Below are 24,242 nucleotides of genomic sequence, written 5' to 3' on the forward strand. Positions count from 1 at the left end.
TGGCTGGCAGGAGTGAACATACGTCCTGCTCTGCTTGACTGCTCGCTGGTGCCCAGGTATTCCTCAGCACCTGCCTCTTGGCATGCTCTGGCAAGGCATGCAGACAGATTGCAGGGCAAGCATTGCAAGGCTTTTGCACTTTGAATTTATTTGTGAAGCAAAGGTTTAAAAAGCAGCTCCCTGTGTCTGCAGAGCAAATCACTCACATAGCATCCCTTGTGGAAATTTGGTCTTAGCTAGAAATGGTCTCTGTTTACAACACTTGATCAGAGAATGACTCCAACCTCTTTGAGTCCTGTACCTGAAACTATTGACTGGTGTTTAAGGGCAGGCTGGATGAAGCTGTGGGTAGCCTGCTCTAGGGTAGGGTCTCCCTGTCTGTGGCAGAGGGGTTGGAACCAGATGATCCTTGTGTTCCCTTCCAACCCTGATTCTATGATTCTGTGACTATCATGCTTTCAGCTAACAGAATGTTCTGGTTTGGCTGGGATAGGATCCTCAGCCAGCTGTGGGCTGTAGACCATTAGCAATTTGCTAATCCAGGACAGCTGAGCTGAGTTGACTCCAGGTGTAACTCAGAGCATGAGCATTACACTCAGTATAAAGGAGGAAGGTTCAGGAAGGTGCTCCTCTGGTTGGGGCTTCCTGCTCCTCCTGCTCTCTGGACTGCTTTCCTCAGCGTGGCTGCTGTGTGTCTGCTGGGGTGAGTACAACTTTATGTGATTGCTATTGGTTTTGTTGTTTCATTACAAGGGTGACAGCATCCTGGCTTGTGTCAGGAGTAGGGTGACAGCAGGACCAGGGGGCTGACTGTTCCCCTCTACTCTGCATTGGTAAGACTATACTTCAGGTACTGGGCTCAGGTTTGAGGTCCTCATGACAAGAAGGACGTTGAGGGGCGGGAGCAAGTCCAGATAAGGGCAAAAAAGCAGGTTAAGAGGGCTGGGGAGGAACAGCTGCAGAAACTGGAGTTCCTTAGCCTGGAGGAAAGGAGGCTGAGGAGAGTTTTGGCTGTCAATGACTCCCTGAAAGGAGCTTGACTAAGGTGGCAGCTGGTCTTCTAAGTAACTACCAACAGACTAAGAGGAAATGGCTCAAGTTGCACGAGGGAAGGTTGAATCTTTATGTGAGGAGAAGCTTTTTCCTTGAGAAGTTGATCAGCTGTTGGAACAGGCTGCTTTGGGGGGTGGGTGAAGTCAGCATTTCTGGAGGTGTTCAAAAAGTATGCACCTGGGGATATGGCTTAGTGGAGATTGTGGAACTGAGTTGATGGTTGGACTTGATGATCTTAGAGGTCTCTTAGAACCTTAATGGAGGCAGGTCCTTGGGTGCTGAACAGCTTGTCCAGGCAGGTGATTAGGGACTGATCCCTGGAGATACTCTTGGTGAGGCTTGACAGGGCTCTGGACATACTGATGTAGTGGAGCATGCTCCTGCTGATGGCAGAGGAGTTTGGACCTGATGAACAAGGGGACACAGCCTCAAGTTGTGCCAGGGCAGATTCAGGCTGGATGTTAGGAGGAAGTTGTTAGCAGAGAGAGTGATTGGCACTGGAATGGGCTGCCCAGGGAGGTGGTGGAGTGGCTGTCCCTGGAGGTGTTGAAGCCAAGCCTGGCTGGGGCACTTAGTGCCGTGGTCTGGTTGCTTGGCTAGGGCTGGGTGCTAGGTTGGGCTGGATAAGCTTGGAGTTCTTTCAGCGTGGTTGATTCTATGACCTTTGGTGTGGGTTGGAAGAGATCTTAATTTCATGATTCTCTTCTATCACTCAGTGAAATTCCAACAAGTGTCTCTGATTGATCATTGTCTCTGCTGGGAAACCAATTACTGTGAAGTCTGAATGCTCTTTAAGCTTGTGACACTTGCTAAATTGGGTTTAGAGAGCACAGGATGGACAGAAAGGTGCATGTTTTTATTGTCCTGTGTTGGAGCATTTGTGTGTCTGTGCTCAAAGGAAGAGGGGAGGGTAGAGAAAGCCACTTCCCTCCAAGAGCAAGCCTCCACTTGCATGTGACATCAGCCAGAAGAGAGATGCAGGGGCTGGAAGAGATTTGAGATGAGTTTTGCTGGTCACTGCAGGATACAGGCTGGAGATCTGAATGGCTCCCTTCGATTAATGTATGCCCAAGGTCACACATGCAGCTGTAGCAGTCAATAGCAATCAGATTAGTGTAATGTATTATTCAGTGTTTATGATGGTGAATTTGTGTAGTGCCCCTGAGGCAGCTTTGATCCCCTTGAAATGTTTTCTGAATGCCATTTGGGATTCCCACAGAGCTCAGGCAGTTGTGCAGCATCTCCAGCTCACGTTCCTCCTGTCAGCAGAGTATAATTACCCACCTCTATCCCTCCTGCTTGGGTTTAATTGTTCTGCAATGGGTTGCTAGGCTGGCTGGGGGTTTCTGTGGGTGTGGGGTGGGGTTTTTTTTTTGCTTCTGTGTTGTAATATGGAAAGCAATAAAAAGTAACACTTTTAATTGCAGCTCCCAAGTGCTTTACAAATGCTGCTTCATTAGGCTTTGCTATAAATTGGAGGATAGCTAAATCTAGCTGCAGTTCTTGGTTGGTCCATGAGCAGCCAGCACTGTAGGGAGCCACCCAGCTGTGTGATAGGTAGGTAATAGTGCATAATTCATACTTTATTTAACAATCTTGCTCTGCAGAGCTTTTAAGTTGTTTCCAGTTCCCTTCATACTTTGAAAGGGTTTTGCTATGTTATCTCACAAATAATTTCTGGGTGAGTTTTCTTCTTGGTCCTTTGCAGGCGGAGTGTGGAACTGAGGGGGAGTTGATTCACCTGTGGCTAATTTATTCACGTGTAGGGCAGTGCTTTGGGAGCAAACAGCACCACACAGTGCAGCAGGTGCGATGGGGGAGGTTTGGATATGGTTCTGTACAGGTGTCATGATTTAAAGCCCAATCAGCAGCTCAGTCCCACTGTTGACCAGTGGGATAGGGGAGGAGATCAGAAAGGTCAAAGTGGGAACTCCTGGTTTGAGCCAAACACAGTTTGCTTTGCCTGTTAAAAGCCACATGCACAAGCAAAGCAAAGTGAGGGCTTGTAGTGGTTTGGGTGTTACCTGCCCCCCCCCAACTCTCTGGAAATCACCCAGACTAGACTCAGCTCTGGAAATTTGAATGAAGCTTATATTTACAGCTTAGCTCAAGATACAAACATATATTTACAGTATATACAGTTATAGACAGAAATAGACAAGGTAAAAGGTAATACAGAAACTCAACTCCCCTCCTAGAAACCTGAGTCCCCAGGGGGGGCTCCCAACTGCCCTTCCACCCCTCTACTGTACCCCAGGGAGAATGGAGGGACAGAGGGGGGGGGGGGTTAGGAAGCAAAGTGGATTAATCAGAGGGTGAGGTTAGAGAGAAATGCAGCCCACAGCCTGGACAAAGAGTGACTCCCTTATCTATGTTTGGGTTCTTGCTCTTATACCTCTCATCAAGCCTATGAGGGAAGTAGACATCACCATTGTTTCTCTTTCACAGCCTGTAATCTAGTTCTTCTCACCAAAACATTTTAGCTAGCTTCAAACTAGCACAGGGCTGAACATCTGTCTGCTTATGGGGAGTGGGGACTGGATCCATCCAGTTCAATAGATACTTGGGAAGACAGCAAGGTACCACTACTCTAAATGTCCTTCCCTTCCTCCTTCCCCTAGCTTTAGCAAATCATAAATTTCTCAGGTTGGAAAAGGCCTTTAAGAGAATCAAGTTCAACCATTCTTGAGCTCTACCTGTTCATTGCTAAACCATGTCCCTCAGCATGACCTCTCTGCCTGTTTCAAATGCCCCCAGGGATGGGGCTTCAACCACCTCCTTGGGGGGTCTATAATGCTGAGCATGACATACTTATGGTCTGGAGTATCATCCTGGTCAGCTGTGCTCAGCTGTGTCCACTCCCAGCCTGCTCATGGGTAGGGAGAGGAGCAGAAAAGGACTTGGCTGTGCAAGTTCAGCTCAGCAATAAGGAAAACATCCCTTTGTTATCAATGCTGCTCTGAACACACATCCAAACCACAGCTCTCTGCCAGCTACTGGGAATAAAATCAGCTCTGACCCAGCCACACAAGGTAACTTCTAAATGTCAAAGAGTCATGTTGCTAGTGAGCAATTTGTTGGGCAGTGCAGTGTCAGGTTCATTCCATGTTTACTCTTGCTGAGCACAGTCCATGTCTGAACCAAATCCGCCCAGTTTGTTGGGCAGTGCAGTGTCAGGTTCATTCCATGTTTACTCCTGCTGAGCACAGTCCATGTCTGAACCAAATCCGCCCAGTTTGTTGGGCAGTGCAGTGTCAGGTTCATTCCATGTTTACTCCTGCTGAGCACAGTCCATGTCTGAACCAAATCTGCCCAGTTTGTTGGGCAGTGCAGTGTCAGGTTCATTCCATGTTTACTCCTGCTGAGCACAGTCCATGTCTGAACCAAATCTGCCCAGTTTGGGCAGTGCAGTGTCAGGTTCATTCCATGTTTACTCCTGCTGAGCACAGTCCATGTCTGAACCATATCTGCCCAATTTGTTTTGCAGTGCAGTGTCAGGTTCATTCCATGTTTACTCCTGCTGAGCACAGTCCATGTCTGAACCAAATCTGCCCAGAGGAGGCTGCTGTGAATACACAGGGGACCATCAGGGTGTGTTTAACACATGATGGGCTGCAGTCAAAGGAACTGGAGGTTAGTGGTGGTGGCTCTGGAGTAACCCATCCTTGTCCTTTAGCCAAAAGCCCTGTTGCTGCCCAACAGGACCTGACCAAGCAGGATGCAGACAGGAATTAAGAAGCCCCAAACATTCAGGCTGCTGATGCAAAGCAGCTAGGTGCACCTGTCCAAATCTCAGGCCAGAGGAGTGATGTCAAGGGAAGAATGAGTGTTGCTTCTTGCTAAATGGAAGCTTCCCTGGTAAGAGTTGTTTCTCTGCTAAAAGGATTAGCTGCTTTATTTGATAATGCAGGCAGCTGCAGCCTGTGCAGTGTCTGTAGTCACTTTGTACTCTAGTAAATAATTTCATCCAGTAGCTCCCAAACCCTCACTCCAAAACTTGCTCTCTTTGATTTCCTTGGAGGGAAACCATTTCACAGGGGCTGAGAAGTGTCTGGAAAGCTGTTAGCTGTGTTCAACAGGCATCTGTCTGAGGTGTCTAGTTAAGGGAAGCTGCACTGGGATTATCTCAGGGGCTTTCATTATGTCCAGTCCTGCTCAGAAGCACTGTTAATGACCTGGAAAACCAAGTTAAAACCACATTAATTGAATTCCCAGATGATGCCTCAATTGGAAGGTGTAGCAAACAACAATGGGAAAACCATCCTGGAAAAAACACTGATGGACCACAGGAGGAAAGAAATGAGGCAAGATGCAATTAGATGAAACCAATGGATGGATGGGTTAGTAAGTGGTGCTGATTGGTATTGGTAGGTGGGACACACTTGGCAGGAAGAGCCAAAAGAGCTGATACTTGAGAATGCTTTTGGTGGTGCAGTGTGGTTGCAAGTGAGTGTGTCACAGTGAGGTCTGGATGAGCAGATGCATGGCAAGGGGGGAAGGAAGGGAAAATCATCCATGAAGCAGCAGCTGGGCACATGGAGAAATTTGCATTCAGTTCTGACCATTTCAGCACCAGAAAGAAGCTAACACATGAAAAGCAATTAAGGAGGAGTGCCAGAGTTATCTGATGTAGAAAAGCTGTATTATGGGAGTTTTGCTGAGCTCAAATATGGATGGGGGAGGAAGAAAGATAGTGAGCATCAACAAGTCTTTAAGATGTAGATAAATGCATTAACATGCAGATAGAGAAAGAGGCAGGGATTCCTGGTGGCAGCCAGAAAGTGCTCACTTGGGAGGATAGGAAAATATTGGCTGAACATCAGCATCAGTTTCCTATTATCAGAGCAATTAGTCCTGTTGAATGAGCTCTCATGAAAAGTGCTGAGTGGTTTTAAACTAGTACAGGGTGAGGACTGGGGAAACAAAGCATGCAGCAGCAGACAGCCCTCCACTAGCACAAGGCTTCAAAAAGTCCTCTTCTAGCAGTTCTGTTTCCAGCTCTTGACAGCTAAGTCATCCTGACATTCCATGTTCTGACTCTTCGGGCTTTGCTCTTCGTCACTTTCATTTTCACATGTAGGAGGGCAGCAGCTAACAATGAGAAGCCTCCCAGAGTGGATGAACTGGGTTGGAAGGGACCTCTAAAGACCCCTTGTGGTGAGCAGGGACATCCTCCACTGGGTCACATAGCCCAGAGCCCTCTTGAGCCTCACCTCGAACATCTCCAGGCATGGAGCCCCAACCACCTCTTTGGACACCCTGTTTCAGTGCTCAAGAACCTGCCTTTGTCATTCCTTGTAGAAACTGAGCTCAAGGAGACTCCAACTTTCATCAAACTTTCTGATGCACTGAGCTGATGAGAAGGGTTTTGCAGCTCCCTGATGCCCCCCCTGCAGTCCTGAGTGTCCCAGCTGCTCTTATGCTTGCCTGTGGAATGCTGTAGGAGAGACAGATGGTTTTCATCTAACTCCTGCTTAGGTTTTGGTTGGAATTTGACATGGCATGGCAATGCCATGAATCTCCATTTCAGTTTTGGGGACCATCACTTCAAGAAGGACTTGGAGGTGCTGGAGCAGGTCCAGGTGAGGGGTCTGGAGAGCAGGTGTTGTGAGAAGTGGCTGAGGGGAGGCCTTCTGGCTCTCTGCAGCTCCCTGAACGGAGTGAGGTAGGGGACAATCTCCTGAGCAACAAGTGATCAGAGAAGGGAAACAGCCTGATGCTGCACCAGGGGAGGTTTATGCTGCACATGAGGATCAGTTTCTTCCTCAAAAGGGCTGTCAGGGCAGTGGTGCAAAGCTGCACAAATGTGATGCTGAGGGATGTGGTTTAGCAGTAACCTGGCAGCATTGGGTCAAGGGTTGGGGTCGATCTTAAAGGTCTCTTCCAGCCAAAATGATTCTGTAGTTCAATGAGATAACACAGAAGTGTTGCCTACTTGCTATGCAGGTTGGAAGCTGTGGCATAAGACATTTCTTTGTGAAGGAGAAACCAGACAAGGGTAGGTAGGCTTTTGGTTTCCTCAGCTCTCCTTTTTGTTCCCTCCCAAGCATCATGAGAAGACAGCATTTGAAGCAAGCCCTCTCTCCTCTCCTTGCAGAATTAGATACTGGGGACTTCAAAGAGTGGAAAGAAGAAACTACTGAATGTAACACCCACTTCTATGGCTATAGGAGAGAAAAGAGTGGTTAAATATAGGAGTGGCTTTCCTATAGTCTGGCAAATAAGAGAACCACATAATAAGCTCCTGAAGCTCATGCAAATTTGCTTCCTCTTTGATTTTGTGCTGCTCTGAAGTTAGCCCAGCTCTGAGGAGTGGGTTGGACCAGCTGAGGCTGTTCCAACCTGAATTATTCTGGGTTTGTGGTTGTTATTGTGCCCTTTCATTTTACAAAGACACATGGAGATGCCCAAGGAAGAGCAAGGCTGTTCCCAAACCATGCCCTGCTGACGACCTAGTCCTGAGGGAAGGGACATATCTGCTCCTGAGTCTTCCAGGTGTTTGTAGGAAGCTTATTGGGCTCAAGACAAACCCACATCATGTAGCACTTACCTGCCAATTAGTAAGTATGAATCAGAAGGGGTATTTGACCTTTCAGTATTGCATCTAAATGAACAGGCACTAAGGTCTGGTCTGATGAATGTAAGGGTCAGACTCCCCAGCGCAAATCCTGACCCAATGCCTGGATCAGGATCATAGGAACCATAGACATGTTGTGGTTGGAGAAGACCTCTGAGTCCAGGCATAAACCAAAAACCTCCATGCCCACTGAGTCATGTCCTGAAGTGCCATGTCAAGTTCTTCACTGAGAGAGTCATTGGACACTGGAATGGGCTGCCTGGGGAGGTGGTGGAGTCGCTGTCCCTGGAGCTGTTCAAGGCAAGGTTGGACGTGGCACTTGGTGCCATGGTCTGGCCTTGAGCTCTGTGGTAAAGGGTTGGACTTGATGATCTGTGAGGTCTCTTCCAACCTTGATGATACCATGATATGATATGATTTTAACATCTCCAGCATGCTGAACCACAGCCTGGAGCCTTCATCTGCCTACAAGCCACCAAAACTGCTGGTCTGCTTTATAAGGGTCCTCTGTGATGGTGCTAGACAGAGACCAGAGTGCTTCACCAGCCTCTGGCCATCCTCTCCACACCACATCACACCTTTGCCACAGTACTGCCACCATCCAGTACTCTCCCTTCACTCTCCTCTTGTGAGACTCCACCTGGACCACTGGTTCTGCCCCTCCTCCCAGGACAAGAAACAGTTGATGACAAACTCCCCAGGAAGCAGGAAGCCCAGCAGGCAGCTGTGTGATGGCTGCAGGGAGAGCAGCAGCACAGGGAGGGGATTCTGCCCCTCTGCTCTGCTCAGAGCACAGCTGCAGCACTGCCTCCAGTTCTGGGCCTGCCAGGACAAGAAGGACATAGAACAGTTGATAACAAACTCCCCAGGAGGCAGCTGTGTGATGGCTGCATCCAGAGCAGGGAGAGCAGCAGCACAGGGAGGGGATTCTGCCCCTCTGCTCTTCTCAGACTGCAGCTGCAGCACTGCCCCCAGTTCTGGTGCCCCAGCACAAGAAGGACATAGAGCTGCTGGAGCAGGTCCAGAGGAGGCCATGAAGATGACCAGTGGGCTGGAGAACCTTCACTATAGGGACAGGCTGAGAGAGGTAGGGTTCAGTCTGGAGATGAGAAGGCTCTGGGGAGACCTTAGAGCAGACTTGCAGTACCTTAAGGGGGCTATGGGAGAGCTGGGGAGGGAGTTTTGGCAAGGGCTTGTAGTGATAGGACAAGAGGGAATGGGCTGAAGCTGGAAGTGAGCAGATTGAGACTGGAGATTAGAAAGACATTCTTTCCAGTGAGGGTGGTGAGACACTGGCACAGGCTGTGCTGGGAGGTCCTGGATGCCCCCTCCCTGGAGGCATTCAAGGCCAGGCTGGATAAGGTCCTGAGCAAACTTGTCTAGTGGCAGGTGTCCCTGCCAATGCAGGGGAGTTGGGACTAGGCTGCCTTTAAATTCCCTTCCAACCCAACCCACTCTACAAATCCCTTTGCTGGTGAGGACACAGAGCCCTAGGGGTGTGTGCTGGGCCTGGACTAAGCTAAGTGGGCAGGCAGCAGGTCTAAGTGGTGCTGCAATCCTATTATTGCTTCCACAACGATTTCTCTGCACTGCAGGATAAAAAGGTTCTTTCCTATCAAGTGCAGGAGCCAGACTCAATCCCCATTGTACCTTCTCACTCACTTTATTAAGTTTACTTCATTTCTGCTCTGTCTCTGTACCTTTGTGCCCTCTGCTGTGTGTACCAAATCTTATTGACATTTTAATATTAAATTATTATGACAAGAAGATATTCCACTTGCTAAGTAATTTGTTTTATTCTGAGGAAAATTGGGAGCTGCAGAAAAACCATTATGAAAGATTAAGACAATGGAGTGATGCTGACTGATACAATAGAAATGATGATTTTTTTTTTTATCTGCAGCACACCCAAATCCTCCACTACAAATTTTAAGTGATCAAGCCCAACAAGTCAGAAAATTGAATTTGAGGGGATGAAAAGAATATTATGCACAGAAGGGAGGGAGGGGGCAAACCTCCCCCCCAACAACATCAGAAGTAGATGTCACAGCAAAACACATCCCAAAGAGATCTGCAGGAACACAAAGGGGAAGCACTAGAAGGGAACCTGCTCCCTGCTGAGCTCCTTTAGAGTGGGCTTGATGAAATTATCATTGACTTTGGGACATGACTAATTCTGACAAAGCCAGGTTTATGAGGATAAGGGATTGCTTCAAGTGTGCACTGAGAGAGGTGTTTTCTTATTGTTGTCTCTCCTCCTCCTGCTGAAAGCCTGAGGATCCACCCTCAGGGGGGAACATGCAGCTCCTGTTCCTTGCTTTCCTCTGCTTTCCCTCTCCAAAAGCTGAAGGGAGGTTGTGGCCAGGTGGGGTTGGGCTCTTCTCCCAGGCAACCAGCAATGGAACAAGGGGACACAGCCTCAAGTTGTGCCAGGGCAGGTTCAGGCTGGATATTAGGAGGAAGTTGTTGGCAGAGAGAGTGATTGGCATTGGAAAGGGCTGCCCAGGGAGGTGGTGGAGTTGCCATCCCTGGAGGTGTTGAAGCCAAGCCTGGCTGGGGCACTTAGTGCCATGGTCTGGTTGCTTGGCCAGGGCTGGGTGCTAGGCTGGACTGGATGAGCTTGGAGGTCTCTTCCAAGCTGGTGGATTCTATGATTCTCTTGAGATGCTCTGAGAGGTAGAATAAGCTTCTGCACCTTGCACTGGGACAAGCAGACCTTCAATACCGAAGTGCAGGTGAGCTGACAACAGGCAGCTCCCTGTTGAAGGCAGCCTGGGGAGCAGGGCATGTGCCTTTGCTGCTCCTGTGGCCCCTCCTCAGCAAGGGAAGCAGCTGGTGGAGGTAATGCTCTGGCAGTGAGGAAAGCCTGTGGGTTTGGGTAATGCCTTTCTGCTTCTTGAGTAAACCCAGGCTCACAGCTAGCTGAGAAATAAGGAGCTGCTGAACACAGCTGTTGAAGAGAAGTATTTTCCATACAACTTCTGGTCCGGGAGGATCAGTGCCAGTACTTGCAGCTGGGATTTTGTTTAAGATTTGGGAGCTTTTGTGTAAAGAACAATTAGCCAAAATACTGCTCCCTCTTGGCAAGCAACCTGGGAAGCACAATTTAAGCAGCTGTAACTCACACTTTGCCATCATGGTACTTTTAAGAGTAAGGTTGCTGTTGGCTCTCTGGACAGAGGTGAGCCTCAGAATCACTGGTGAGTTGAAAGCTCTGCTGTGTGCTTAACTGGATACAATTTTCTTTGTTCAAAGGAGTCTGATAACCCAGGAGGGAAGCAGCTATTTGGTACTGCTGCATTAGGTTGTGCATGGCAGAGACACTCAGGAGTGAAATGTCAGGGATTTGCCTCTCTGGCAGTGGTCTGAGCTGGGAAAAGCTGGCAAATGCCTCCATCCAGCTCCCACCTTCTATGGAGGCCAAGAGCTCCCATTTCATAGAATCCTAAGGCAGGTTAGGTTGGAAGGAACCTTAAAGGTCATCGAGTTCCAACCCCCTTGCCACGGGCAGGGACATCTCCCACTGTCCCAGGCTGCTCAAGGCCTCATTCAGCGTGGCCTTGAATGCCTCTAGGGAGGAAGTATCCACAACCTCCCTGGGCAACCTCTTCCAGTGTCTCCCCACCCTCACTGTAAAGAATTTTTTCCTAATCTCCAGTCTGAATCTGCCCTCTTCCAGTTCAAAGCTGTTCCCTCTCTTCCTGCCACTGCAAACTGCTGTAAGAAGTCTCTCCCCACCTCTCCTTCATCCCTGGAAAGCCACTCTAAGGTCTCCCCAGATACTTCTTCTCTTCAGGCTGAACATCCCCAACTCTCCCAGCTTGTCTCCACAGTCTAACTTTGGACAAGTAAGGTTAAATGCTGTAGGCTTCCATGCACAGGGGAGGCAGAGGCAGCCATCAACTGCCATCATTCAGTCAGGCTTCTTCAGAAACCTGGAGTAAGCTGCAAGGCTCAGTGCCTGGTGTGGGCATGGCTCTGTCCCACACAGGCTTCTGCTCTACAGTTGCAGAGAAAGCAGCTTACCTGTGCACACCTGCTCAAAGAACATCCCAAGGGAAGCCTTCTCAGGCAGCACAAGTTAGGGGATGCTTCTTTTATGGGCCTTTAAGATCACAAAGACCAAAATGCTTGTAGGGACACACTCTGTGGAAGGAAGATCATAGAAACAAGCAGGTTGGAAGAGAGCTCCAAGCTCATCCAGTCCAACCTAGCACCCAGGTGTGACCAGTCAACCAGACCATGGCACTAAGTGCCCCATGCAGGCTTTGCTTGGACACCTCCAGGGACAGCAACTCCACCACCTCCCTGGGCAGCCCATTCCAATGCCAATCACTCTCTCTGGGAAGAACTTCCTCCTAACATCCAGCCTGAACCTCCTCTGGCACAACTTGAGACTGTGTCCCCTTGTTGCCTGGGAGAAGAGACTAACTTCACCTGGCCACAGCCTCCCTTGAGGTAGTTGTGGAGTTGATACAGGTATCATGACCTAACTCTTGACTCTTCTGGGATTTATTTCCTTAGATGATTGCAGTAGGTCTGTGACCACAGTGTGTAAGCAGCTTTCTCCTTTGGATTTGCTCCTAATCTCTTTCTAGAGCAGAAAGGAGCTCTTGGTGCTGAACACCTGCTAGCTACAAGGTTTGTTCATAGAAAACTGATGGAGACCTCATCTGAAGTTGAGCTATTGAGAATGTTTGTGTCTGCTGTGTCTCATCTGAGGGTGGGCTAAGTACTGGCTAGCAAGGAAAGGGTGACTGCTGTTAAAGTAGTCAGGTCTGTAGCTGGGAAACACAAACTGGAATTGTGAGCAGTATCTTGTCCTTCAGGCAGCTCTTCACACTTCGTGGTGCAAGAGTTTGATTTGCATTGCTTTGAGGGACCAGAAAGGAGGCTGGAGATGGACTCCTCTTAATCCCTAGAGTAATCCCCATCAGGGAGAGCAGTACATGGCTTCCTCTGTGAGGGAGGAACTGGCCACCACCCCCAGCTGTCTTGTTCCAACCTGTACCTCTCAAAAGGACTCTTGCACCATGGCTAACAAGAAATTTTCATAGTGAATGAGTTCAGAATTTTGGGGATCTTCTCAATGTTCAGACACAGCTAAAGGGTGTAGGGGGGCAAGAGAATGGGGTCAGACTCTTCTCAGTTGTACCCAGTTACAGGGCAACAGGCACAAACTGGAACTGGAACCCAAAAGGTTCCATCTGAATGGGAGGAAAATGTTCTTTGCTGTGAGGGTGCTGGAGCCCTGGAACAGGCTGCCCAGAGAGGTTGTAGAGTCCCTCCCTCTATGGAGAGATTCCAAACCCACCTGGAGATTGTGATCCTGGACAACCTGTTGTAGCAGAGGGTCAGACTACATGACCTGCAGAGGTCACTCCCAACCCATACAACTCTGTGATTCTCTGATCAGCCTGGGAAAATCCTGGAATAATGCATTCAGTTCTGGGCTCCCAACTTCAGAAGGGACAGGGATCTGCTGGAGAGAGTCCAAGGGAGGGCTGCAAAGATGATGAAGGGGCTGCAGCACTGCCCTGTGAGGTGAGGCTGATGGACCTGGGGCTTAGACTTGGAGGAGATCTGATCAATGTTTATAAATATGAGAGCTGGGGGGCAAGAGGGAGGGGACAAACTCTGCTCAGTTGCATCCTGTGATAGGACAAGAGGCTATGGGTATGAACTACAGCACAGAAAGTTGCACCTCAACATGAGGGAGAACTTCACTGCAAGGGTCCCAGAGCCCTGGCACAGGCTGCCCAGAGAGGTTGTGGAGTCTCCTTCTCTGGAGCTTTTCCAGCCCTACCTGGATGTGTTCCTATGTGACTTGCACTGGATTCTCTGGTTGTGCTCTGGCAGAGGGGTTGGACTCTATCGCTGGAGGTCCCTCCCAACTGCTAACATCCTGTGATATTCTCCCTTCATTCATCCAGATAGGAGAAAAAGCAAATGTGGGGAAGCAAATCACAGCAGCTGTAGAGCATGGGGGAAAACATCTGATCTGTGGACGTTTGCCTGTCTTGGACACTGAGCATATGAAGTATTTGACCAACATTTAAAGATGTATGTAGGAAAACAGCTGAAGATTCACTAGCCACTAGGAAAGGTGGTCTGTGGCTTGGTGATCCATCCTAAATTCCTATCAGCACATCTCAAGCATTTCCCTGTATTAAACATGCAACCCCCCAACCCCTAACAGATGGAATTAGATCACAGTATCCTTTTAGTCTTAGGATGATGACCTGAATGGCAAAGGTATCACAGTATCACCAAGGCTGGAAGAGACCTCACAGACCATCAAGTCCAACCCTTTAGCATAGAGCTCAAGGCCAGACCATGGCACCAAGTGCCACGTCCAGTCCTGCCTTGAACAGCTCCAGGGACGGCGACTCCACCACCTCCCCGGGCAGCCCATTCCAGTGTCCAATGACTCTCTCAGGGAAGAACTTTCTCCTCACCTCCAGCCTAAATCTCCCCTGGCATAGCCTGAGGCTGTGTCCTCTTGTTCTGGTGCTGGCCACCTGAGAGAAGAGAGCAACCTCCTCCTGGCCACAACCACCCCTCAGGTAGTTGTAGACAGCAATGAGGTCAGCCCTGAGCCTCCTCTTCTCCAGGCTAACCAATCCCAGCTCCCTCAGCCTCTCCTCGTAGGGCTGTGCTCAAGGCCTCTCCCCAGCCTCGTTGCCCTTCTCTGGACACGCTCAAGCATCTCAATGTCCCTCCTAAACTGGGGGGCCCAGAACTGAACACAGCACTCAAGGTGTGGTCTAACCAGTGCAGAGTACAGGGGCAGAATGACCTCCCTGCTCCTGCTGACCACACCATTGCTGATGCAGGCCAGGATGCCACTGGCTCTCTTGGCCACCTGGGCACACTGCTGGCTCATGTTCAGGCAGGTATCAATCAGCACCCCCAGATCCCTCTCTGTTTGGCTGCTCTCAGCCACTCTGACCCCAGCCTGTATCTCTGCATGGGGTTGCTGTGGCCAAAGTGCAGCACCCTGCACTTGGAGCTACTGAACACCATCCTCTTGGCCTCTGCTCATCTGTCCATCTGGACAAGGTATTTGTTGTTATCCTGTCCTGGCACTCATCTATTTTCTTTTAGCATTTCACACTTGCAGCTCAACAGGACCTAACCTAAGCTCAATACCTAAAAGTCAATTAAAATGGTTAGCTCATTTTTTGGAGGCTCCTGGGAATGCCTCCACTGCCTGTAGGAGACAGCTGGAGAATTTCAGGCATCTCTGTGTTCATAAAGCATTGTTGTCATGCTGAAGCCTCACTTTCTTTGTAGGTCTGTGATGATAAAGTTTGGAAGATGAAAGATTGGCCTCTAGAAATTACATTAGGGAACAGCCATTAAATATTAATCCTTGGGCACCTGAGAGGTTTGTGGCAGGGGGGATGTTAAAATTGATGATCTCGAAGTGTTTCCCTGCTCCCTTCACATGAAAAGCACCAATCGGCTTGGGTAAACGCAACTGCATTTGAGCAGGGAAAAACAATCCAGGTGGAGAGCCCAGAGCAAATAACTCTCATGTCAAAGCAGAAGGGTTTCAGTCGAGTGCCAGAGCGGCTGACAGGGCAGGGCATGGCCACAAGAGGGCAGCAAGCTCCTGCTTGGGGGCTCCTGCCTATCCCATGGCACAGAGGGCAGGTTGTGGAGCTGGCGTTGCTCTTGGGATGCTCTGAGACCTGCGACTACAGAATGTTAGGGGTTGGAAGTGACTTCCCTAGTCTGAGTCCAACCCCTGTGCCAGAGCACGACCATGGCAGGTTGCACAGGAGCACATCCAGGCAGGGCTGGAAAGGCTCCAGAGAAGGAGACTCCACAACCTCTCTGGGCAGCCTGTGCCAGGGCTCTGGGACCCTTACTGTAAAGAAGTTCCTCCTCATGCTGAGGTGGAAATTCCTGTGCTGTAGTTCATGCCCATAGCCTCCTGTCCTATCACGGGGTGCAACTGAGCAGAGTTTGTCCTCTCCCTCTTGCCCCCTCAGCCCTCGGATAGTTACAAACATTGATTGCATCCCCTCTAAGTCTTCTCTTCAGCAGACCAAACACCCCCAGGTCCCTCAGCCTCTCCTCACAGGGCAGTGCTCCAGCCCCTTCATCATCTTCATAGCCCTCCTTTGGACTCTCTCCAGTAGATCCCTGTCCCTCCTCAACTGGGAAGCCTAGAACTAGATGCAATATTCCAGATGAGGTCTCACCAGGGCAGAGTAGAGGAGAACCTCCCTCCATCTGCTGTCCACACTCCTCTTAATGCTCCCCAGGATCCCGTTGGCCTTCTTGGCCACCAGAGCACATTGCTGTCCCATGCAGGACTTGTTGCCCACCAGCCCTCCCAGCTCCCTCTCCACAGAGCTGCTCTCCCAACCTGTACTGGTGCAGTTTATTGTTCCTTCCCAGGTGTGGCACTCTGCACTTACCCCTTTTGAAGCTGGTTTGGTTCCTCTTTGCTCAGCTCTGTCTGCCCAGATCTCACTGAATGGCAGCACAGCCTTCAGGTGTGTGAAGGGAAGGTTGTATAAACAGCTGATTTCCTGGCCAAGTTTGCCAAGTGGAGTAGAATAATCATCTGGGGTGAAACCCTTGGGAAAGGTGCTGCTGTTCTCAGTGAGTGAGAGTAGAGAGGGGAGAAAGAGATCACTTTGGGCTTCAAGATTCATCTAAATGCTAAATTTCTCTTCATATTTTGAAGTGAATCTGGAGAGTGTTGCTTTGAGTGGGTGCTAGAAACAAAGCTGAACTTGCCACTAAAATTGCCTAACTTAATGAGTGCTTTTCAGGTGTTTTGCTGATTTTTATTATGGCCATTTTTGGTGGTGGTTTATTAGAATCATTGGGGGTAGCCAACATAGCTCCACAAAGGGCAGATCAGATTTGGCCTTTCATGATGCAGTGGATAAGAGAAGAGAAACTGTTGCCATCTACTTGGACTTGTGTGAAGTGTTTGACACTGTCCCCTGTGACATCCTGGCCACCTAATGGACTTGAGGGGTGGACCACTGGCTGGGTGGCCACACTTGCAGTCGATGACTCAGTATCCAAATGGACACCATGGACGAGTGGCATCCCTCAGGACCAGTGCTGGTTAACATCCTGGACAGTGGGATTGAGACACCCTCAGCAAGTTGGCAGAGTGCACCAAGATGTGTGGTCTAGCTGACAGGCTGGGGGGAAGGTTGGACAGGCTGGAGAGGTGGACCCAAGCACCTGACTCCAGTTGAGAGGTGTCCCATGCTGGGGAGGTTGGAGTAGATGACTCCTAAGGTCCCTTCCAACCTAACAGGCTTCCCAGAGGGGCTGTGGAGTTGGCTTCCCTGGAGACTTTCAAGGCCTGTCTGGATGTGATCCTCTGATAGATTGTGTGGTCCTGCTCTGGCAGGGGGGGTTGGACTCAATCTCCTTGGGTCCCTTCCAACACTTAATATCCTGTAATCCTAAACCATTCTAGGATTCTAAGGAGGAGCCACAAAGATGGTCAGAGGACTGGAGCATCTCTGCTGTAGGGGCAGGCTGGGAGATTTGGGGATCTTCAGCTTGAAGAAGGCAAGGCTCCAGGGAGACCTTAGAGCAGTCTTCCAGTACCTGAAGCGGCTACAGGAGAGCTGGGGAGGGACTTTTGCCAAGGGCTGGAGGTGACAGGATGGGGGCCAATGGTTTTGAGCTGGAAGTGGGGAGATTTAGACTGCAGATTAGGGAAAAAATCTTTCCAGTGAGGGTGGTGAGACATTGGCACAGATTGCCCAGGGAGGTTCAGGTTCTCTCCTGGGAAGTGTTCAAATTTAGGCTGGATGAGGTCTTGTGTGATGGTTTGGGTGTTCTCTGCCTCCCCCCGCCCCCCCCCCCACACACACTGAAGCAAAATCACCCAGGCTAGACTCAGCTGCTCTGGAAATTGAATGGAGTTTTATACTTAGAGCTTAGCACAAGATGGAATCAGATATTTACAATCTCTACAGCTGCAGACAGAAATGGACCAGTTAAGAAGTAATACAGAAACACAGCAGCCCTGCCAGAAACCAGAGTCCCTGGGGGGGGCTCCCAACCACCCTTCCACCTTCTCCCACCTCTCTACCTTACCCCAGACTTTGCCATATGTTCAAGGTGAGTTTGGAGGGTTGGCCAGGGGGGTTAGGAAGCAGAAGGGTTAGTCAGGCTAATGAGAAGTGCATGCAGCCAGAGCCCAAGAGCAACTCCCTTATCTGTGTGTTCCTGTTTTCATACACCTCAGCAAGCCTATGAGTGAAGCAGACAGCAGCATTGCTTCCTTTTCACAGCCTATCATCTAATTCCTCTCACTAAAATATCCCAGCTAGGCTCAGACTAGCACACCTTGCACAACCTGGGCTAGTGGAAGGTGTCCTTGGCCACAGTGGAGGGGAAGAGGTTGGATCTAGAGGTCCCTTCCTACCCAAACGGTTCTGTGATTCCAAAGTGAAACCAAACATGGGAAACTGTGGGTGGGGGGAACCATCTGGGGGAGCACCTGCAAGCAACAGTCCCCACCCCAGCTGCTGGTGGTAGCTATCTCAAAGCCTTGTTCTGTTCAGTACCTGCCCATTGCATGGTCAGCCCCTGCCTTGCAGAGGACTGCAGCAGACAGCCCCACGCGAACCCCAGGTCCCTGTGCTGGCAGGGCCATGCTGCTACCAGCTCCTTGCTCTCCTAGGATGAATCTCAAGCAGACTCTTCCAGTCAACAAGGTTCAGGAGAAATGGGACAAGATAAAAGGGTTTCCAGAAACGAAATTGGGCAGAGAGCAATTAGGCAGGAGGGCTGAGTGGAGAGCAGAGCTTTAGCAGGGCTCTGGTGTAGCCGAAATTATCTGCTCTATTAATAAGTGTTTTTCATTTTCTATTGATCTCGAAAGCTTCAGCCCTGCAGAAGAGAAAAAAAAACCCTGTCCGTGGCAGACTAAACAATGTACTAAGCCTTATCTTAATTGAACATTAGGGGGCTGTTCATGTGGGCAGCTCAGGGCTTCTGCTGGTTCAGCAGTCAGGATGGTATCTCCCAATTACTGCCATTAGCAGTGTGCTTAGGGGGAGCGTTTTGTGCCGTGCCGGGGAGGCTGAGCACCTGGAGGTGCCACTGTGGGGTGAGCAAGGCTGCAGACCTGCAATTTGTTAGCTACTCTGTTGTAAGTGCCCTTGTAGCTGCTTTTAACCTCCCGGTAAATGCAATGTAGCTCATCCCTGCTTTTTGCCTGTTGAGCAAGACCTCTGCAATGACTTGAGACGAAGCTGGGATTAGAGCCGGTGTGCAGGCAGGCTCTTGAGTTACTATGGAGAAGACAGCATGCTGCAAAGTCAGATCCCAGGCTACGCTGCAGTAACTTCTTTCCACACATAACCCTTCCCACCCCTCACCTCCAGCACAGCAGAGTGGAAGCTGCCATGGTGACTGGACTGCTGAGAGAACAAGCACGTCCAGGAGTGCTTTTCTGTTGGCAGTTTGTGGCTATTCACACACAGGTGGGGTTGCTGGGGAGTTTATTGATTCACCCATTTCTTCCAGCCAGGTTCATCCCAATACCAGAAATCCACTTTGTTACATCACAATTTTCCCCTTGGAAGTGATTCTGTGGTTAGAGCACTACACAAACATAGCCTGGCTGCAGTGCTAGCAGAAAACTGTTTAGAAAGCTGTGTTTTTTTAGCACCCAGAGCTCAGAGATGCTCTTTGTTCATGCATTCCTCTTCCTGCTGGAAATGCTGTGATACTGTAGATGCCTTCCACTGTAGCCAGACTTGAAGGAAGCAAACCCAGCTCTTTTCCTGGTAACTTCACTCTTGCTGGCTCTGGGAATGTTCCAGCCTACAGTAACTCTTCCCAGATTTGTTTTCAGAGCTCAGGCTTCTCCAGATGAAGTTTGGAGTTGGGTATATGGAGCTGCTGCTGCCAGGTTATGATGCCTCACAGATTTTATTCAGCCTGTGGTTTCCTTACCAAAACTCAGAAGACCACACTTTTCTTCAGCTCTTGTCTGAAGAGGTGCACAAAGTGACAGATGATTGTCAGCTCTCTGCTGATTGCTATCTGAGAGCTGTAAGAGAACCCTCATAGGCAGCTGGATGTTATACAGCTCTATAGAGAGGTCTGCTGTGGCTGGACAAGGAGAAGTGGCATGTTTCAGGTGTAAGGTGCAGAGTATCACACAATATCACAGTATCACCAAGGCTGGAAGAGACCTCACAGATCAAGTTCAACCCTTTACCACAGAGCTCAAGGCCAGACCATGGCATCAAGTGCCACGTCCAGTCCTGCCTTGAACAGCTCCAGGGATGGCAACTCCACCACTTGATGTGGCCCTGGGCTGCCTGACCTATTTGAAGGTGTCCCTGCTCACTTGCAGGGGCATGAGACAAGATGACTCTCGAGGGGTCCCTTCCAACACAATTGAATCTCTTCTTTCCACCCCAAACTGTTCTATGCAAGGACTCTAATGACTCTTAATAGAAAGGCCCTGACAGCATTCTGTGAAATCTCAGCTGTTGGGGAGGGGAAATTAATTGATGTCAGATGATGCTTTCCCAAATTAATATTGTTTATTAATGTTGCTGTTCAGAACTCTGCCACCTCCCACCACTCATTTTAATAATATTTGGGCTCGTACAAGGTCATGGAAACATTCTGTGGATAATATCTACAGCTAATATAACCAGCAAAATATGTGAACATTAATGGAACTGGAAGAGAGTGCTCCTGTGGTCAGTGCTGCTTGCCCAGCAGCTGGGCTCAAGTTGCTCTTTCTGCTCCATGGCAGAAGGCAGCAGAGAATTACAAAGAGGCACCTAAGCATTTACTCACAGCTTATTCTGCTTACCCACTCGTGGGGGCTGGCCACAGTTCAGACAGTGCCCAAATGCTTTCAGGGGACTCTGTCTTGTTGGATGCTGAGGCTTGAATCTTCCTGGCTTCTGGGGACAGGATGCAGACAATCTCTGACCTTGTCTCCTGGCCTCTTCTGGACCATCTGTGTATGTGTGCAGGGATTCTAGGCAGCACCTGCAGGTGCAGAGGCAGATGTGGTGCAGTCTCAGCAGGGTGTCACAGTGGCCACACAGGCCAATCGCCTGCAGGCATCCAGGGGCTGCTGCTGGTGACTGATGGCAGTGGAGTTCAGCAGGCAGCAATAAGGCAGTGTGCAAGAGCAGCAGGGCTGGGCACAGCAGAGGGAGCAGGCACAGAGCAGGGCAGCAAAGCAGGTTGCTCACCTGCCTATCAATGTGGGCTGAGATTAATTGCTCTTTGGACACAAGAACAGCCAAGCAGGATGGCAGTTAGCCAAACCTTACCATATTGAGCAGGTCCACAGGCCTGGGTCCCCCAGCTATGGGAAGAGCACCTTGCACCTGCTATGCCATAAGCTAGGTGTGTGGGCTTACACAGCCTGGGCCATGGGCAGGCCAGGCTTTATGGCACCAGGTCCTTTGTGTCCATTTGATAGGTAAACATGTATAAGCCTATTCTGGGCCTCTGGGCCCTCCATGACATCAGCACCACTGTATAATGGCACTGAGGGTCATGTTTTATTGGAAGCAGCACTCAGAAGAAGGTAGCTCTGTAATCAATGCCTGCCCAGCTCCACCAAACTAATGCATCACACACAATGCCACCTTACCACACACTTAGAGCAAGTGCTTCTCCTGCAGTTCCCTTCCCATCGTTACTGCTAAATGAAACAATCTGACTTGTATCTGGTGCCTTTGTGAAGTGTTATGTGAGTTGTTTGTGCAAGGAAGACTCCACTGAATGCATCCTTTTCCCCCCCTTCACTTCCACAAGACCAAGGCTTTGTACCAGCAGAGGTAGGACCAGGTTTCTAGCATCTACATGGGGCAAGACAGATTATCTTTCTATTTTTAACAGTGCTGAGTTGCTGCAAAACTGTAAAGCTTTCAGAGGACTTTGCTGGCATGCAGAGTGGCTACAGAAGTCAGCTGGTATTAGCTAATCCCACACAGTCCCAATACAACCTAAGGTATTTAGGAGCAGCTAAATATTGTGCAGCTCAAGATGGGTTTCATTGGGGGTGCTTTTAATGCTGCTTTCATTGATGTCTGGCTCACCAGAAGGTGTTAAAATGTAAGCCTTTGGTGTCTTCAGCATGTTTGCTCCATTTGATGTCCCTCTGACTGCCAAATTATGTAGGGGTAGTATTTGAAGCAGCAAAACTAGACAGACTCACAGAATGATAGAAAATGAGGTGTTGGAAGGGACCTCTAGAGATCATCTAATCCAACCCCTCTGCCAAAGCAGGGGCACCTAGGGCAGGCCACACAGGAACAGATCCAGGGGGGTTTGGAAAGTCTCCAGGGAAGGAGACTCCACAACCTTTCTGAGCTTTTCCTCCTGTTGAGGTGGGACCTCTCATGTTCCACCTTGTACCCGTGGTCCTTCTATTGCTGGGCACCAGTGAAAAAGTCTGGCACCTTCATTTTGACACCCACTCCTCAGATGCTTATTAATAGGATCCTCTCCCAGCCTTCTCTTTTCCAGGCTCTCAGTCCTTCTTCACAGGAGAGATGCTCCAGTCCCTTTATCATCCTTATGGATGCTCTCCAGTAGATCTCTGCCTTTCTTCAGTTGAGGAGGCCAAAACTGGACAGTGTTCTGTGTGGTGTCACCAGGACAGAGCAGAGGGAGAGGAGACCCTTCTTAGACCTGCTGGACACACTGCTACATCTCTGTGCTTCTCTTTGGAATGGTGGATGTCAGTGTAAGCTGAACTGTGGCACTAGATGAGGCTTAATCTTGACATCCTAACCACATTCTAATTCCTTTATGTTTGATACAGATCACTTTTGCTTTCTCTACTCCACTGCTGTCCTGAGTTCTTTCAGTAAATCAGTGTTTCCTCAGGATATCCCCAAGCTCTCCTGCAGCATTTGATTTGTTGTTTTATTTTCATTGAGGAAGATAGGTGGGTGAGGAGGAAGGGTGTTTTGTTCCCCCCCTTTCATTACCAGCAGCACAGCAAAGAAAGCAGCTGAAACCTAAGAAAATTGCCCTACTAATCATATTTTCATAAGCAGTCCTCTGTAGCATTAGAGTCACTGAGTATATTTATAATTTGGTTTATATGAGCAACAGTTTAAGTCAAGGAAAATTGGTTTCCTTTTCAAAATGTCATGTTTCTCATTTGCTCACAGAATCTTGGGCTGCTTGGAGCTCCTCTCAGCCCTTAAATCATTCCCAACCACACTCTGTAATTAAAGTGCTATCAATCCTCATGAATCAATCTGGGGGGGTTTGATTTGTTCTGAGGCACGTGCAAATCAAGTTGAAAGCTTACTGAAAGACCAGATCATGCACACAAGTGTAAAGCAAAGGAAAGAGAAACCTGCCTTAGGACAGCTGCTTGGTGATGGAGCTAGCCTTGAGGTGAGAAACATGAGTGCTTGTGAGCAAAAAGACCATGCTGCTGGGCTCCTCAAAGCAGGAATGAGGAATGTGAAGAGAGGACTGAAGTACTGATCAGCATCAATGCTGCTCAGTGTTTCATGGGTGGGTGTCAGAAGGATGGGACCAGGCTTTTTCCATTGGTGCCCTGGGACAGGGCAAGGGGTAATAGACCCCAATTTGAACATGGGAAGTTCCATCTGAATGTAAGGAGGAATTTCTTTGTGGGTGGTAGAGAGAAGGCTGATGTATAGCTCACCATCAGTGCTGGTCAATGTTTCATGGGTGGGTGTCAGAAGGATGGGACCAGGCTTTTTCCACTGGTGCCCGGGGACAGGGCAAGGAGTAATAGGCACAAACTTGAACATGGGAAGTTCCATCTCCTTGAGTACTGTGTCCAGTTCTGGGCCCCTCAATTCAAGAAAGATGTTGAGGTGCTGGAACATGTCCAGAGAAGGGCAACAAAGCTGGTGAGGGGCCTGGAGCACAAATCCTATGAGGAGAGGTTGAGGGAGCTGGGCCTGTTTAGCCTGGAGAAGAGAAGGCTCAGGGGTGATGTTATTACTGTCTACAACTACCTGAAGGGGCATTGTAGCCAGGTGGAGGGTGGCCTCTTCTCCCAGGTAACCAGCAATAGAACAAGAGGACACAGTCTCAAGTTGTGCCAGGGTAGGTATAGGCTGGTTGTTAGGAAGAAGTTCTTCCCAGAGAGAGTGATTGGCATTGGAATGGGCTGCCCAGGGAGGTGGTGGAGGCACCGTCCCTGGGGGTCTTCAAGAAAAGCCTGGCTGAGGCACTTAGTGCCATGGTCTGGTTGATTGGATAGGGCTGGGTGCTAGGTTGGACTGGATGAGCTTGGAGGTCTCTTCCAACCTGGTTGATTCTGTGATTCTAAGAAGGCTGATGTATAGCTCACCATCAGTGCTGGTCAATGTATCATGGGTGGGTGTCAGAAGGATGGGACCAGGCTTTTTCCACTGATGCCCAGGGACAGGGCAAGGAGTAATAGGCACAAACTTGAACATGGGAAGTTCCATCTAAATGTAAGGAGGATTTTCTTTACTTTGAGGATGGTGGAGTACTGGAACAAGTGATATGGGAAAAGGGATAGAGAACACAGAGTGTAGAAATGTAGTTAAATCATTAACTGTGTGAGCACTGATGTAAAGCATCATCAGATAAATGCAAAGGAGGGGGG

The 24,242-nt window shown here is 49.4% G+C and overlaps 1 protein-coding gene across 2 annotated transcripts in view; it reads left to right on the plus strand.

Moving 5' to 3' along the window:
• Nucleotides 1-615: 615 nt before the first annotated feature.
• The window catches only part of PTPRT (protein tyrosine phosphatase receptor type T), a 767,160-nt gene continuing 743,533 nt past the window's right edge, over nucleotides 616-24,242 (plus strand). The window contains exon 1 of one of the 2 annotated variants that reach the window (XM_064167548.1): nucleotides 616-703. The gene's annotated coding sequence lies outside the window, so the exon portion shown is untranslated. The remainder of the gene's footprint in view (nucleotides 704-24,242) is intronic. The other variant, XM_064167549.1, reaches the window with a different exon arrangement.

This window comes from Pogoniulus pusillus, chromosome 29 (assembly GCF_015220805.1).
Source record: "Pogoniulus pusillus isolate bPogPus1 chromosome 29, bPogPus1.pri, whole genome shotgun sequence".
Classification (NCBI taxonomy): Eukaryota; Metazoa; Chordata; class Aves; order Piciformes; family Lybiidae; genus Pogoniulus; species Pogoniulus pusillus.